Consider the following 17,018-nt stretch of genomic DNA (forward strand, 5'->3'; position numbering starts at 1 on the left):
TCTGAGGAGCCAGAGCATGGCTTAGTCATCTTCTCCAAGAAGGATGTAGCTGCAGGAAACCCTTCCTGTGGTTATTTAGCACCAATGGAGGAACCCAGGAACTCCTCAACTTCAGAGGTAGCAACTCCCCCAAAGTCCATTTCTTATAATCACGGTTCAGTTGCCTATGCTCAGAAGAGGCAGCCAGAGTCTCAGACTCATCTAAGGCAACACAGATGCTCTTACTGCCATTTGTAAGCTGCTGCCATGGCCACCAGAGAGGAGAGGAGCCCTTCTCCTCCCTCATGGAGAGAGAAGAGAGAGGCCCACAGAGTCCTCACATACTTGGTGGATGGGAAGAGAGAGAGAGAGAACCAGCGGATGACTCTCTCCTTTTAAAGTCTACCGAGTGGGGTGTTCTTTCTGGGTCTGTATCCTCACCATCATGTGTCACCAGAGGTGGCCAGAAGAGCTCAGTTCAGCTCCGCTCATGAGTCATGGGATATTGTTAAATCAGTTAGTTGTGTCTAACTCTCTATGACCCCATTTGGGATTTGCTTGGCAAAAATACAAGAGTGGTTTGCCATTTCCTCCTCTATTTCATTTTATAAATGAGGAAACTGAGGCAAAAAGGGTGAAGTGACTTTCCCAGGGTCACATAGCTAGTAAGTATCTGAGGCCAGATTTGAATTCAGGTCGTCCTGACTCCAGGGCTAGTGCTCTTTACATTGCACCACCTAGCTGCCCAAGCCAAACTCTGCTACCCCGTCTTCCTCACAATCCTGCGATGGTTTGGGTATTGTACACCATTTTCAGGATGAGGAAAATGGGGCTTCCTAATGACATACTTTGGTGAGGAGTAGAACTCTGGTCTTATAACTCCCAGGCAGCACGGCACAATTAGAAAATAGGTACTTTCTGGGGAGGAAATAAATACTTGTTATATGCCTGATCTATACTGTACATCGAGTACCTTTTTGATCCCCTTTGGGGAGAGCCTAGAGATGAGCTAAACCTCAGCTTTAAGTAATTTTCCTTCTGGTTCCAAGGTGGAGACGGAAAGAGCCAGAGTCATGTGAGAAAGTGATGGGCTCCTCTTTTTAGAGGCTAGGCTGTCTGAGGTCTAAACCCATCCTCCATGATTCCAGAGTTGAAGAACTCCTCAGTGGGGAAATGGGCCCTATAGCTCCTGGACCATTACTGGCCTCTTGTTGTCCTGGCATGAGTATGCTTCACAGGTGATTCAACTGGGCTTGAGTCACTGTTTCTCTGTCCCTCAACTAACTAGCTTTGTGCTTTTGAACAAGTGGTTTAACCTCTCTGGGCCTTAGTTGCCTCATCTGCGACATGGGAATAATAATGCCTTATTGCTAGAAGGTAGGGCAGGATCTGAGTCAGATTTCCAGGTCTTGTCCCGCTCTGAGTTTTATGAGTCAATGAAATGAGATCATCGCTAGGAAAGCATTGATGACAGGGAGGGTAGAAGCTACTTTACATTCATATTGGCCTTTGACAAGTGACCCTGACCAGGACATTTCACCAATCTCTTATATAAGCATTTAATAAATGCTCGTTGATGGACTGAGTGGACATCTTTGAAATATTCAATTGGCACAAGAGTTTCCCTCTGAGAGGGCTGCTTATTTTTCTTTTCTCCTTTATTTTTCAATATTGTTATTTGTTTTGTTTGAATGTTAATTATTTTAGAAGACAATTTTATTGATATTTTCTGTCTTATTGATATTGATGTTATTTTACCATCATATTCGTAGTCCATTCTATCACTCTCCCACCTCTTCCCAGAGAACCCTCCCTTTGCAATAAAGAAAAAAGTTTCAGAAACTAACCAAAATACTGAAAAAGTGTGCTATGGTATACAGTGCTTCACATCTATGGCCCACTACCTTTGCAAAGAAGTAGGACTGTCTTCTCATGTCTCCTTTTTGGGTTGCTAGGTCAATACTATTTTACTAGTTGCTTGGGTTGGAGGCCCTTGTAAAGACTAGGCAGGAAGTGACCCATGGATAAACTTTGCAAAGTGTACTTTGTTTATTGAATTTTTGTAACTTTGTATTTGAGGCGATGATAATCTAGAGTTTACAGTTGTGCACCAGCAATGATAGGGTTAGATTCTAAGAAAACACTTAATTTGGGGGTTGTCTAAGAAATATGCAGAATGGCCTGCTTGGGACTCTTTACTTAGCATTTAGAAGATTGTTAAAGAATTGTAGCATGTGGAATTTCTCAAGACACCTTAGTATAAGGCACTGGAAAGGACAATGCTTGAACCTCCCTAGAGACCTTTTCAGAATCTGGGGTATGGACAACTGCTCCAAATGTACCCTAGCTGATTTGCTGAGATTGTTATTTAACTCGGGAGTATAATGGTGGTGACCAGGAACCATGGCCTTCCCCAGTGGACTCTTGCTACGATAAGCCCCATGGAGCACTTGTGCACTGAGTTGAGCTAGCCAGATCACTTCTGGTGAGCCACATGTCCTCTTTCTTAGTGCTGGAGGACTTCGCATATCAGGATGATTTAGAAATTCCTTGGTACCCATGACAGCAGCCAGAGAAGGGGGATGTATCCAAAGAGAATAGGCCACTGAGCCAGAAATTGCTGCCCACATGTAGAGCCAACTTCTGCTTTCACATGATTCCTATCTGCCAAACATTTAGGGAATCCACATCAACTCGCCCTTGGGTTTTCCATGAGGGGAGGATGGACACCTGTACCCTCCCTCAACCCACTAGCCATGGCAACTGCTCACCTATGGCTTTACGCATAGGTGCTGGTTACGTAAATCTGAGCTTGGATCTCAAGGCCTCAGCTAACTCTTCTGCTTCTGTTTCTTTCCCTGAGGATCCAGGAGTGGCTACCTTGAGAGTTCAGAAGCTGTTGGGGTCCCCAGTCAGTGTTGACTGGTAAAAAGAGTTTTGTGTGTCTACACCTTTCCTGGAAAAGATGTTCACCGAGAGAAGAGGCCCAAATCATGCCCTGGCTTGTCAAAAGACATGAACCTTGACGGAATTGTTTGGACAGTGAAGAGCTGAGGTGAAGGTGACTGGCTGTCCAGCAGTCCTACAGAATGTCTCCTGCTTTGATGTTTTAAGAATCAGACTCTCAGAGGATGCCCATCAATTGGGGAATGGCTGAGCAAGTTGTGGTATATGAATGTAATGGAATACTATTGTGCTATAAGAAATGATGAACAGGCGGACTTCAGAAAAACCTGCAAAGACTTATGCGATCTGATGCTGAGTGTAGCGAGCAGAACCAAGAGGACTTTGTACACAATAACAGCCATGTTATGCAATGACTAATATTGTTAAACTGAGCCCTTCTCAGCATTACAAGGATCTAAGACATCTCCAGAGGCCTTGGGATGGAAAATGCTGTCCACATCCAAAGAAAGAACTATGGAAGTCGAATCGCTATCACTTATTTTTACCTTCTGTTGAGTTTTGTTTCATCTTTCTGATGGTTCCTCCTATTGGTTTTAATTTTTACTTACAACTTCACTAATGTGAAAATACGTTTAATAGGAATGTAAATGTAAAGCCTATATCAGATTGTGCGCCATCTTGGGGAGGGTGGGGGGAGGAAGGGGGAGGAAAATTTTCAACTCAAAAGCATATGGAAGTGATTGTTGATAAATCAAAATAAATTAATAAAATTAAACAAAAAAGAATAAGCCTCTCAGGAGGCTGTAATTAGAGATATGGGTTAACACAGCATGTTTGAAGTCTTTGTTAATGCGCAATTATGAGATGTAAAGGAGGAAGTAAGTAGCTGACCCATACCTGATCTACTGACCCATCTGATCCCTTTTGGTAAGACTCTTGACATTAGCCAAACCTAAGCTTTAAGTGATTTTTCTTGGATTTCAGGTGATTAGAAGAATAACAAATCAAAGAGTATGAGAAAGTCCCTTACTCCTTTTTTTTTTTTAACTGACTTTATTTTTTAAAATTAATTTATTTTGATTTATCAACAGTCACTTCCATAAGCTTTTGAGTTTTAAATTTTTCTCCCCCTTCCTCTCCACCTCTCTCCCCAAGAGGGCATGCAATCTGATATATACCTTCCTATTAAACATATTTTCACATTCGTGATGTTGTAAGTAAGAATTAGAACCAATAGGAAGAACCACCAGAAAGAGGAAACAAAACACAACAGAAGAAAAAAAATAGCAAAGAGTATGCTTCTATCTGCATTCAAACTCCATAGTTCTTTCTTTGGATATGGATAGCATTTTCCATCATGAGGCCTTTGGAGATGTCTTAGATCCTTGCATTGCTGAGAATGCTAAGTCTATTATCGTTAGTATGTAGTCTTCTTGCTTATCTCTTTTGATAAGATCTATTTTTGCTTTTGCTTTGTCTGAAATCAGGCTTGCTACCCCTGCTTTTTTTTTTTTTTAACTTCAGCTGAAGCATAATATATTCTGCTCCAGCCTTTTACCTTTACCATGTGTTTGTCCCTCTGTTTCAGATGTATTTCCTGTAAACAACATATTGTAGGATTATAGTTTTTAATCCATTCTGCTATCCACTTCTGTTTTATGGGAGAGTTCATTCCATTCACATTCATGATTACTATCTGTCTTTCTCTCTATCTTCCCCCCCCTCCATTTATGCTTTTCTTTCTCCTTTCTCCTATTCCCTCCTCACTAGTGTTTTGCATTTGACCCGTGCCTCCCTCAGTCCTGCCTCCCTTCTATTAGCCCCCTCCCTTTTCTTCCCCTTTACCCTTAGTACTTCTCCTTCCCTTCTATCTCCCCTCCCTTTTCTTTCCCCTTAACCTCCTACTGCCTACAGAGCAAGTTAGATTTCTATACCTAACTGATTATGTTATTCCCTTCTTGAGCCAAATCTAATGAGAGTAAGGTTCAAACAATGCTCATCTCCCTCCCTTCTTTCCCTCTGCTGTAATAGGTTTTTGTGCCTTTTCCTGTAATGTAATTTACCCTTGTCTGCCTCCTCCTTTCCCTTTCTCTCAGTACATTTTCTTAGTTAGATCAGATTAATCCACTTACTTGGATTATTTGGCCCACTTGCTTAGATTTTTTTTTTATCATTACATCAAAGTCAGCTTATACCCACCTTCTTTATGTATACCCCTTTAACATGGTGTAATAACAATACAATTCTCAAGTTACTAAAGTGTCATCTTCCCTTGTAGGGATGTAAACAGTTTGCCCTTATTAATAACATGTTGTTTCTTTCTGTCCTGTTTACCTTTTTATGTCTCTCTTGAGTCTTGTATTTGAAGATCAAATTTTCTGTTGAGCTCTGGTCTTTTTATCAGAAAGGTTTGGAAGTCCCCTATTTCATTGAATATCCATCTCCTCCCCTGAAAGATCATGCTCATTTTCGCTGGGTAGTTGATCCTTGGTTGTAATCTAAGCTCCTTTCCATATGGAATATCATATTCCATGCCCTATGGTCTTTTAATGTAGAAGCTGAAAGGTCCTGTGTAATCCTGACTGTGGTTCCATGATATTTAAATTGTTTCTTTCTGGCTACTTGCAGTATTTTCTCTTTGGAATTTGGCTACTCTATTCCTTGGCATTTTCAATTTGGAATCTCTTCCAGGAGGTGATTGGTGGATTCTTTCTATGGCTATTTTACTCTCTGGTTCTAGGACCTCAGGGCAGTTTTCCTTGATGATTTCCTGAAAGATACTGTCCAGACTCATTTTTTCATCATGATTTTCAGGTAGACCAATAATTTTTAAATTGTCTCTCCTGGATCGATTTTCCAGGTCAGTTGTTTTACCAATGAGGTATTTTACATTTTCATCTATTTTTTCATCCTTTTGTTTTTGTTTGACTGATTCTTGCCCTCTCACAGAGTCATTAGCTCCCATTTGCCCAATTCTAATGTTTAACAAATTGTTTTCTTGTATTAGATTTTGTACCTCCTTCCCCATTTGGCCAACTGTATTTTTTAAAGGAGTTGTTTTTTACAGTTAATTTTTGTCCTTCCTTTTCCAAGCTATTGATTCTTTCTTGCATACCTCTCATTTCTTTTCCCATTTTTCTTCTACCTGTCTCATTTGACTTTTAAAATCCTTCTTGAGCTCTTCCAAGAAGGCTTTTTTGGGTCTCAGACCAGTTCATATTCCCTTTGGAGGTTCCAGATGTGGGTTTGTTGACAATGTTGTCCTCTTCAGAATTTCTGCCTTCATCTTCACTGTTCCCATAATAAGAATATATTGTATGTTTCTTTTTGCTCATGGCGTTTGCTAATTTCCTGGCCTTTAAAGAGATTGAGCTGTCCTGCAGGGGAGCGGAGGGCACTGACCCAAGCTTCTTGTGTTGGGAGCCTAGGGCCTGGTCGCTGGCTTTGTGTGCTGGGGCCTCCAATGCTGGCCATTGGAGGCTGTAGGATTCTGGCAGCTTACCTAGTATTGGGTTGGAATCAGCAGGATTGGGTAGTGTGGCTCCTGGAGATTTCCTGCTCACTGGGGGCCTTTCCTTCCTTTAGCATTCTTCAGCTCCTTTCAGATGGATGTTGCAGGATGTTTATCCACCTGGGGCCCCTTGGAGTGCTGCTTCGCTTAATTTTCTAAGGCATTGGGAGAGCCAGTTGCTGTAGAATGCTGGGGCACCTGGTGGTTTTTCAAGCTGGTGTCCACTGGTTCCCTAGCCCTTACTGGGGGGGGGGGTATCCAGGTGTTGGTGTTTGCCTGCCTCACCACCTGGGTTTCAGGATCTCTTCTGGTATTCTGAGGTGAGGCTTTCTGCTAATTTGCTGGGACACCTCCTGTTCCATATTGCTCCTCTTCCCCCAGGGCAAGAGGAGCCTTTCCCATTAATCCCTCAAACTATGTGGGCTTTCTGTACCCCATCTTTCTTCTAATTCAGCTATTCCAGGGTTTTTCCTAGGGTGACATTTTCTGGGCTTTCAGAGGTTAATCTGCTTCTTTCTTTAGAGGTCAGATTCCCACCAGAACTAAACCCGGTCTGTTTCTGAACCCAGAGATGAAGGACTCTTTGGTGGAAAAGGATCACATGACCAGAGATTCAGGTTTGGAAGTGACTTTTCAGGACTTCTGGTTCAAACCCCATCATTTTACAGAAGAGGAAAGTGAATCCCAGAGAGAGGAAAAGATTTGTTCGAGGTCATACAGTTATTAAGTAGCTAAGCTAGGGTTTAGATCTAGGTCTACATTCCAAACTCTTTCCACTAACTATCCTGTGACTTGACCACAGCTGTACAGTGGATGTGAGAACTAATACTAGTATACAAGTCCCATTGTTTTCAGTCCAGAGCTCCCTTCACAGAATTCCAGAATCTGAGATTTGGGAGGGACCTCAGAACTGCTTAGCCCTTAAATGGATGGATGGATAAATGGACAGATGGATGAATGGATGGATAGGTGGGTGAATGAATGAAAAACTTTTATTAAGCACGTGTGTTAAGCACAGTGCTAAGTGCTGAACATAGAAATGCAAGAAAGTCTGTGTTCTCACCTTACATGCATTTTAATAGGACAGATAATACATAGGCCAGGGACAGATGGTTTGGTCTGGCAGGGCACACAGATGATGAATCAGTAGGAATATCCTACACACTATCCTGGGCAAACACAGGCTCCCAGTTTTTCTCTCTTTCCACTGACCTTGATCTGTCAGCCAATTTTTTTAGTGTCAATTGTCGATGCGGTTTGGGTTGTAGCTGCTCTGACCTCAACCACTGTTTGCTCGTTAAATTATCTATGAATTTGATGCTAGCTTTGACCTTTCTTCAAACCGTTCAATGGCCTCACTACATAGGCATGACCAATTCTGAGTTGACTTCCTCCATCAGTAACTACTCATTTCCTGTCTGTTAAAACATAATCAAAGTCCCATTTTATGATGACGTCAGGCGCTTGCCACATCTGACCTTTCCTATTCTCTCCTTTGAGAAAGTCTTCATGAGGTTTAGAAGAAGGCTTCTGGGCAGCTCAAGATCACAGCGAATAGGGATTGCTTCATTCTTTGTATGTGTATTTGCATCACCTAGTACAGCGCCTGGCTCTTAATAAATGATTGTGGATTGATTGAATGAATATGACCCTTGACCTCTCTCATTTCTTTATCCTAAATAATATCCTAGACAATATTCCTAAATAATCCTTCCCTCCTTCCTTCCCTCCTTCCTTCCGTCCCTCCCTACTTTTCTATCACTGCAGCACCATCACTGGGAAAGAGAAAGCGAGCTGCCCGGGTAAGAAGGCAGTTTTGGCCTGATGGAATGCCATAGTGATCAGCATTTCTGAACTTGATTTGCCTGGGTGTGGGGCCAATATATAGTTGGTCTCTTGGCCCATACTCCAAGCTTTTCCACAATAGTAAGGTCTGACAGTGTATCTACTGTTAGCTCAGGCTTCGAGAACGCGGGCTCGTTCTATGGCAGGAAGGGGCATCAGCACAAGACTTTTGTGAAGGAAGGAGAACTATACAAAAGCCCCATGGATATTATTTATAATAATAATAAAAAAGAAAATAATAGCTCCATTGCAGTGTAAAAAAGTCACAAATATTGAAAATGCAAGGAAATTTGGAAGGGCACATCCAGTGATATACCATTCCTCCCACCTGGGTGGCCCTTCCCTCCTTTCTAGTTTACATTCTTCCTTTCCTTCAAAGTCTTTTCTCCAGGAAAACTTACCTGGCCACCCTGCCCCAAAATGAACTCTTCTAAATCAAATAGGCAGAAATTTAACATAAGGATGAGTGTAAAAAGTCTTAAATTTTTTTTAATAGCTTCACAAGTATGATATTGACGAAATGTGATTAGACAGCAGGTTGTCTGAAAAAGACCCAGGGGTTTTTTCAAACCGCAGGTTTGACATGGAAGCCAAGAGAGAGAACTCAAACTTAGGCTTCATTAAGGAAGGCACAGAGACTACTAGCACTGGCATAGCAGTAGTCCCACTGTACTCTGACCTGGTCATACACCATCGGCAATATCGTGCTCAGTTCTGGACGCCGTGGTTTAGGGAGGAGATTGATAAGCAAGAGACTAAGCAATTAGGCTGGTGAAGGGCCTCAAGTCTGTGCCAATGAGGATCACTTGACGTATCTGGGGATGTTTTATCTGAAGAAGACTGAAATGGCTCATTTTCCTCTCCTGACTCTACTTTGGACTTTCTGAACTTTGCTATCATGCCTAACTGCCTTCTTACCTGGAAGTTCCCTCCATGACTGTGGTGCGCTAACTCTTCTCTTGTGGGCTTCTCACCGTGGCACATCCCTTCTCCTCTGCATCCCTCTTCTCTCATTGGTGAGCTCCTTCAGGTACCTTCATTTTGTGGAAGGGCCCAGGCCAGCCAGCCTTTATTTCCTCTCCCTCCTCTGCTCTGACCCACCAGACTTTACCACTACGTCCCCACCTGTGGAATCCCACATCCCACTTTTCAACTGTCTCTTATGTATTGTCCTTCCCATTAGAAAATAAGCTCTTTGAGGACAAGGACTGTCTTTGCTGTTTGTATTTGTATCACCAGGGCTTACCATAGTGTTTAGAACTTAGTATGTGTTTACATCCATCCATCCATCCATCCACCCGTTATCCATCCATTGAATTTTTAGGGATATTATGCAGGACATTTTTCTTCAGCTGGGACAAGATGGTGTCATAGACCCCTTCCAGCTCTGAGATTCTGTGATTCCGAGACCTCTTACCATAGTCACACTTGTGGCTTGAGACTTAGTATCCATCACCTAATATTTGTTGCACAGCTTTGTATGTGTAACAAACGCCTTGTTCCTTCACTTAGATTATTAGCTCTTTGAGTGTAGGGGGTATGTCTCAGACTTCTTTTGATTCCCTTCAGTCAAGGACAAAACTGAGCAAAGGATGGTCATGGAACTGGTTTTTCCTTTTCACTGAGATTCATAACCTTGGCATCACTTTCGACTCTTCTGTCTCACTTGCTTCAGTTGCCAATTCCTGCCAATTTTATCTCCGTGATATCTGTACTATTTTTTTTTCTATTCACATAGCTATCACTGCAGTTCAGCACCTTGCTCGGACCTCTTACTGGGACTATTGTAATAGCCTCCTAATTGGTCTTCCTTTTTCCACTCTCTCCTGTCTCTCATCCATTATACATACATATTTTGTTTATGGATGGCCATAGTAAAATTCCCAAGATACAGGTTTAACCATATCACTTCTTTGCTCAAAAGTTTTCAGTGGTTTTCTATTACCTCTAGGCTAAAATAGAATTTCTGTAGTTTAGGATTTAAGGTCTTCCACAATCTGCTACAACCTACTTTCCTGATGTTATTTCACATTATTACGTTTCATGCATTTTATGAGTAGCAGCTGGGGCAACCCCTTTTTCGTGTAAGGGTCCCCTGAATAGCGATCCAAGTTTAAGGCACTCTGTGTGTCCACAGCCACTCACAATCAGTATTTATAATCCCTCACCAATGTGCTAATTTGTTTTTCTCCCTCGTCAACCAGAAGGCACAATTAGTTTAAAGCAAAAGCATTTTATAAAATAGCATAGCAAGAAAAGTTGTAGTAGAGTATTCCTCCCGTAAACACAGAGCATAATCTCTTTCAAATATACAGATCTTGGGGCAGCTAGGTGGCACAGTGGATTGAGCTCCAGCCTTGGAATCAGGAGGACCTGAATTCAAATCTAGCCTCAGACACTTGACACTTAACTAGCTGTGTGACCCTGGGCAAGTCACTTAACCCTGGTTCCCTCACCAAAAACAAAACAAAACAAAACATACAGATCTTAATATGGAGTTTGGATAAGCAAAGAGATCATGAATTAGAGGCACGATTGTGGGGAATGCAGAGGTTAGGTCGTAGGCATGGGAGGGTAACTCACAACTCCAGTGATTATGGACCATCGATATTCTCTGGTGATATTATAATTTTCTCTCTGTTGGGTCTGTTGTCACTAGTTGTCTTGACTATGTAGTGACACTGGTAGTCTTTGCTGGTCCCCTTTAGTCTACCATGTTGTAGCGGACTACATAGAAACCCTCCCTAATAAGGCAGGCTGATGGCTTTTTAGTCACAGCCGCTATCTCCAGGTAACAAAAGCCAGACATGACGTCTCTAGCTTAAGATTGTCCTTTTTTCACCTCAATGTTTGGGTGCAGATCAAAGCCCTCTGTTATAGATAACTATCTGATTTAGTTGCTCTTGACTATGTCCTGATGGTGATGATGGTGATGATGCACTCTGGTTCAGCATGCAAAGAAATTTGAGCCAGAACCAAAGGATAGGTCATCATTCTTCGCCCACCTAGCTGGCATTCTTGACTTTAGTATGCATATTTCAGCAGCAAAATCTGACTGTGTTGGCTTTGTGTTTTTTGGCCAGCAAAATCTCTGTCTCCCTCTCTATGTTCTAGCCAAATTAAAGTGGTAGCTGTTTTCTGAACTCTATCCTATATCACTGCTATGGAGTTGTACAAGCTGTCCCTCATTCCTGAAATTCACTCTTTGTGCATCTCTGAGGCTCAGCTCAGGGGCCACCTTCTCAATGAAGCTTTCATTAATTTTTTCCTCTCCTCCAGTTGTTAGCACTCTCTCCCTTCTTAAATTATTTTCTGTTTGTATGGGTGTTGTTTTCATATCAGTAGAGTGTAAGCTCTTTGAGGGCAAGAACTGTGTCGTCAGCACCAAATACAGTGCCCTATACGTAGTAATTATTTAATACATATTTGTTGAATTGAATAGGATTCCTTTGATCATTTGTGTTGTTCTCACAAGAGGAATGGATGTGCATTTCAGGCTAGGCTGGGGAGGGAGAATGGTGTGATGGCTAAAGTTGGAATGGGGTTGGTGCTTTCTGGAAAACAAAAAGGAACTTTGAATTCACCTTCCTTGTTCTTGCTTTCGCACTTGTTTATGAAGAGGAAAATGACCCATTTGGCTGGAAGCCGAAGGGATGGTTGGTTAACAACTTTAAAAGGAAGTGGTGACCACAAAGGACCAGCACGGCTTCATCAAGAAGAAGTCATGTTAGGTTAATCTCATTTCCTTTTTTTGACAGTTACTTAACTGGTAGTTATGGGGAATTTTATAGATATTGCTTACTTAGATTTTTTTTTTGCACTGTAATAATTGCCATTTTTTGTGACTCTGAACTTGACAAAGATGAACATTTCCCTGTATGAAGAATAGAAAAAGAGGATAGTGTATAAAATCACAAATCTCTATTATGTACAGTTTTTTTAAAAAAAGATATAATGAATTTCTGCTAGTTTCAAAGCTGTCCTACTTGTTTATGAGTTTTCTGTTCTCTTCTTTCCATTAAAAAGGTTCAATGATCCTCTTTTGTTTTTTTCTTTTTTGATATTACTATCTTCTTCCTAAATCCCTTCAATTAAAAAAAAATCCCTTGCAACAAATAATCGTAGCCAAGCAAAACAAATTCATACATTGGCCAGGTCTGAATAAGTATGTCATTTTGCACCTCTAATCTATCATCTCTTACCAGGAGTTGGGTAGCATGCTTGTCACCAATCCTCTGCAAATGTGGCCGGTCATTGCATGGCTCAGAGTTTTAAAGTTATTTTCATTACAAAATTGTGGTTACTGTATAGATTTTTCTTTTGATTCTGCTTACTTTGCACTGCATCAGTTCCAAGAAATCTTTGCAGGTTTCTTGGAAACTATCGCTTTCATTATTTTTTTATGAGTGGAAAGAAAGAAGAAAAGAAGGAAGAAAACAAGCATTTATTAAGCTCTTACTATGTGCCAGGCACAGTGCTAAGCAACATGGCACAATAATATTCTGTTGCATTCAAATACCATAGTTTATTCAGCTATTTCTCACCTCGACTTTTGGCAAAGTGTGTGATAAAGCATCTCATGTTCTTTTAGACAAGAAGAAGAGTTGTAGTACAAATAGATGGATTTGGTATTAATTGAGTAGTCAGACAGAGAGTAGTAATGAATTGTTTTGATGTCAACTTGGAAGAGACTTTTCAGTAGAATGCTCCAGGGATTTATGCTTGTCCCTGTTGCTTTTCAATATTTTTATTAATGACTTGGATAAAGGTATATATGTTGTGCTTACCATGTTCACAAATGATCCAAAGCTTAACGATGATAGTCAGTACTCAAGAAGCTTTTGACAGGTTTGAACATTGGATTGAATCACCTAGACAAAAATTCATATGCAAAAGATAAGGGGGCAGGGAATTTAATGCATAGAAAGCACAATATAAGTCAACAGTCAACAATATGGCAGACAAGAAAGCCATTCAATCTCTCATAAAGGAAAGAGAAGCGGTCTAGAGTAAAATCAGTTTAAAGAAAGGGTGGCAAAGCATCCAACTAAATAAAGTCATTCTGATGGCATTTAAAGATGAAAATGGAAGCAAGACAACAAACAGAAGAAAACCGGGAAAGATCTGCAAAGATTTTTTTAAACAAGTGCTTTTACTATCAAAGATAGCAGAACTATCACACTTGGACTCTAAACTCATAGTCCAAAATACGCTTATTCAGGAGGTAGAAATAGTAAAGAGAATGAAGATAGGAAAAGCAGGAGGGGTGGACCAAATACACACAGAGGACATCTATGCTAGAGGCAACACAATTGTGAGATTGTTGTGGAAAACAAGAACAAGATATTTGGAGGAAAGATTCCAAAAGATATGGAAAAATCTTGGACCTTATTAATACTGAAGAAGGATCCGATAGAATAATATATGTAAAATGGTTTGCAAAACTTAAAGTGTTATATACATGCTAGCTGTTTGTATTAAAATGGCAACTGAATGAACATAAATAGCTACCACTCTATTGGTTTTCTTTCCTTCTGTACAAAACTTTATGAGACTCATCTGCATTTGTAACATGAAAGCAATCGATGAAGGTATTAGTTGAAAACAGGTATGCTTTAGCAGATAATATTCTGCAATGGACCACATCTTTATTACCACACAGTTAATTGAAAGATGTAAAAATACGATTCCATTACTTTTATCATTTGTTTCTTATGAAAAAGCTTTTGATTTGAGAGAGCAAAACAAAGCCTTAAGTCTCTCTTCCAACAAGATATTTCCCATTCACCCACCAAAATAATTCAAGATTCCTTGAAAGACAATATCAAAGAAAACCTTGTTCAACAATCTTCTGATCACAAATGTCAATATTCAATGTCAACATTAATGTCAATGTTTAACAATTCTTGGGACTTGAAACAAGATGTGGAGGCTAGCCAGAGGGATTTGTCATTATGATGGAGTAGAGTTCGAACTAAGCAGGAATTCTCAGTGGATGATGAGGTCCACTAGATGTTCTTGCTGGGGATGACATTTTGCTGGTGGGTGCTTCAAGCCCCAGAACATTCACAAAGATCCTTAACTACCTGAGAGAATCTGGCCCAACCATCCACACAGGAAAATCTGAATGGATGAGGAATGTCTACTGGGAAGATTATGATATGCTGTTGAATAGACAACCTATAGCACTTGTCTACCACTATGTATAGTTATACAGATGGTGTAAATGATTATTGAGCTGGGCCCAGGATTAAACCAGAAAAAGAAACTAGGTTAGATAGCCTTCAAGAAATTGCAATACTTCTTTAGTGCCTTAAATTTACTAAGGTCCACCTTTTTAATATCAATATCAGCTAATTGATAATAATAAAAAAAATAATTATTATAACAACAATAACAACAGTTGCATTTATATGATGCTTACTATGTGCCAGGCATTGTGCTAAACACTTTACAATTATCTCATTTCAGCTGCCCAACAGCACTGCAATGTAGGTGCTATTATTATCCCCATTTTACAGATAAGGAAACTGAGGCAATCAATCAATGAGTATTTATTAAGTGTCTATTACAACCACTACTACTTCTAGTAGTGGCTAGCATTTCTATATAATACTTTAGGGTTTGCAAAGTACTTTACAGATATTATTTCATTTTATCCTTCACAACAACCCTGGAAAGTAGATATTATCTCCATTTTTACAGATGAGTAAATCAAGGCAATGAGAAGTTAAGAGATTTGCCCAAGGTCACAGCTAGGAAGTATCTGAGGGAGAATTTGAACTTAGGTCTTCCTGACCCCATGTCCTGATGCTCTCCCTAGCCACTGGGCCACCTTGCTGCCTACTGCCTGCTAGGCATTGGAGACATAAGTATAAATAATGAATCAATCCTACTTGAAATGAACTTTCATTTTAATAGGAGAGATAACAAGTACATAAAAAACTGTTTTGCCAGTTTTGTACTATGGCCATGAGGCGTGGAGCTCAACAGTCTTCCTGACTCTAGGTTCAGTGCTCTATTCACTGAGCCACCCAGCTACCCCAGTGCAAAGGCATGAAATGGGAGCTAGAGTGCTCTGTGAGAGAAATACCTAGGAGGCCACTGACGCTAGGTTGGGGGGAACTTTCAATGCCATGCAGAGGATTTTTTATTTGATCCTGGAGGTAATAGGGAGCCCATAAAGCTCCTGGAGCAGGGAGTGACATGGTCAAATTTGCCCTCCAGAAAAATCACCTTGGTTTCTGAGTGGAGGTTGGATTGGAGTGCAGAGAGCCTCAAGCCTGGGAGACCAGTTAGAAGCCTCTCACTACAGTATGAATGGTAAGGGGCTGCCCCAAAGTAGTAGCGAAGAAAAGGGGACATATGCTCCAATCAATCTGTGATCTCATTAATGGAGGTGCCCTCTTCGGTGATATAGATACCCAGCCCTAGCTGGTGTGACTCTTGTCTACATTCTCCTATCATTCCACCACTGGGCATCCACCCAATGTGCTAGAGGCCTGCCTCGATTTCTTCTGACCTCACTGTGGGTAGTGATTTTCCTAAAGAGATGTGGTGGAGGTAGAAATAACAAGATTTGTCAACTGGTTGGATATGGGGGTGATGGTAGGAGTTGAGGATGGCACCGATGTGCTTGGTTGACTAGGACTGTAACTGAAAAGTGTAGGTGCAGGGAGGGTTTTGGAGGAAAGACAGTGAATGGTGTTTTGTACACGTTGAGTTTGAGATGCCTGGGGTGCATGTTGTATGAGATATCCATATGGTGATATGTGGGGCAGGATATATAGATATAGGAGATCATTAGCACAGAGATGATGCTCGAATTGGGTGTTAATAAGATCACCGAGTGAAATGGTATGGAAGAAAAAGAAAAGGGAATCCCGAGCCACCCATGCTTGTTGTTGAGTTGTTCAATCTTTCTTTAGTTTAGTCTGACTCTTTGTGATCCAATCTGGGATTTTCTTGGCAGAGATACTGGAGTGGCTTGCCATTTCCTTCTCCAGCTCATTTTACAGATGAGGAAACTGAGGCAAAGAGGGTGAAGTGACTTGCTCAGGGTCACACAGCTAGTAAGTGTCTGAGGCCAGATTTGAACTCAGGTCTTCCTGACTCTAGGCCTGGCACTCTAACCACTGGGCCACCTAGATGCCCATGATTAGGTCAGAAGAGACTGAGGCAGGGTTATGGGAGGATGCAGGCAAGACTTACATAGGCTGGGCAGGCATGAGTGGGTTGGGTATCTACATCGCTGGAGGGGACATCAATAAGATCACAATTGCTTGGAGTATTGAGTTCCACGTGTAAGGCACTGTACTGTGTGCTGGGGTTGTATAGACAAAACCCCTTAGCAAACAGGTCCTGCCCCCTTAGAAAGAGGGATCTCCTGCTTTTTTAGCTTGAGAACCACTTAGGGTTACATTTAGCTCTTCTGTGAGACAAACCCCAACCATCCAGCTAGAGAAATTATCTGATTTGGGGTTAGACAATGACTTTCAACCCCGTTCTCTTCTGTGTCCTTTCCTGTGTCAACTCTGTGGACTCCGCTTAGGAGCTGGGGTGACTAGGCTTTTGTTCAATACCTGTAATGCCCTTCTTTGCCCTGCAAATTAATGTAGAACAGGACCTGGAGGGTCTGGAGGAACTGATAACCTCTGTGCCAGTTCCTTTGTCTTATACTGATGCCTTTTTAATGCATTTGTTCCAGCAACAAAATACACTTACAAAATAATAGAAAGTAATTTCAAGAGGGAGAAAGCACTAAAAACTGGAGGAA

Source organism: Phascolarctos cinereus, unplaced genomic scaffold, assembly GCF_003287225.1.
Source record: "Phascolarctos cinereus isolate Bilbo 61053 unplaced genomic scaffold, phaCin_HiC Scaffold_2;HRSCAF=192, whole genome shotgun sequence".
Taxonomy (NCBI): Eukaryota; Metazoa; Chordata; class Mammalia; order Diprotodontia; family Phascolarctidae; genus Phascolarctos; species Phascolarctos cinereus.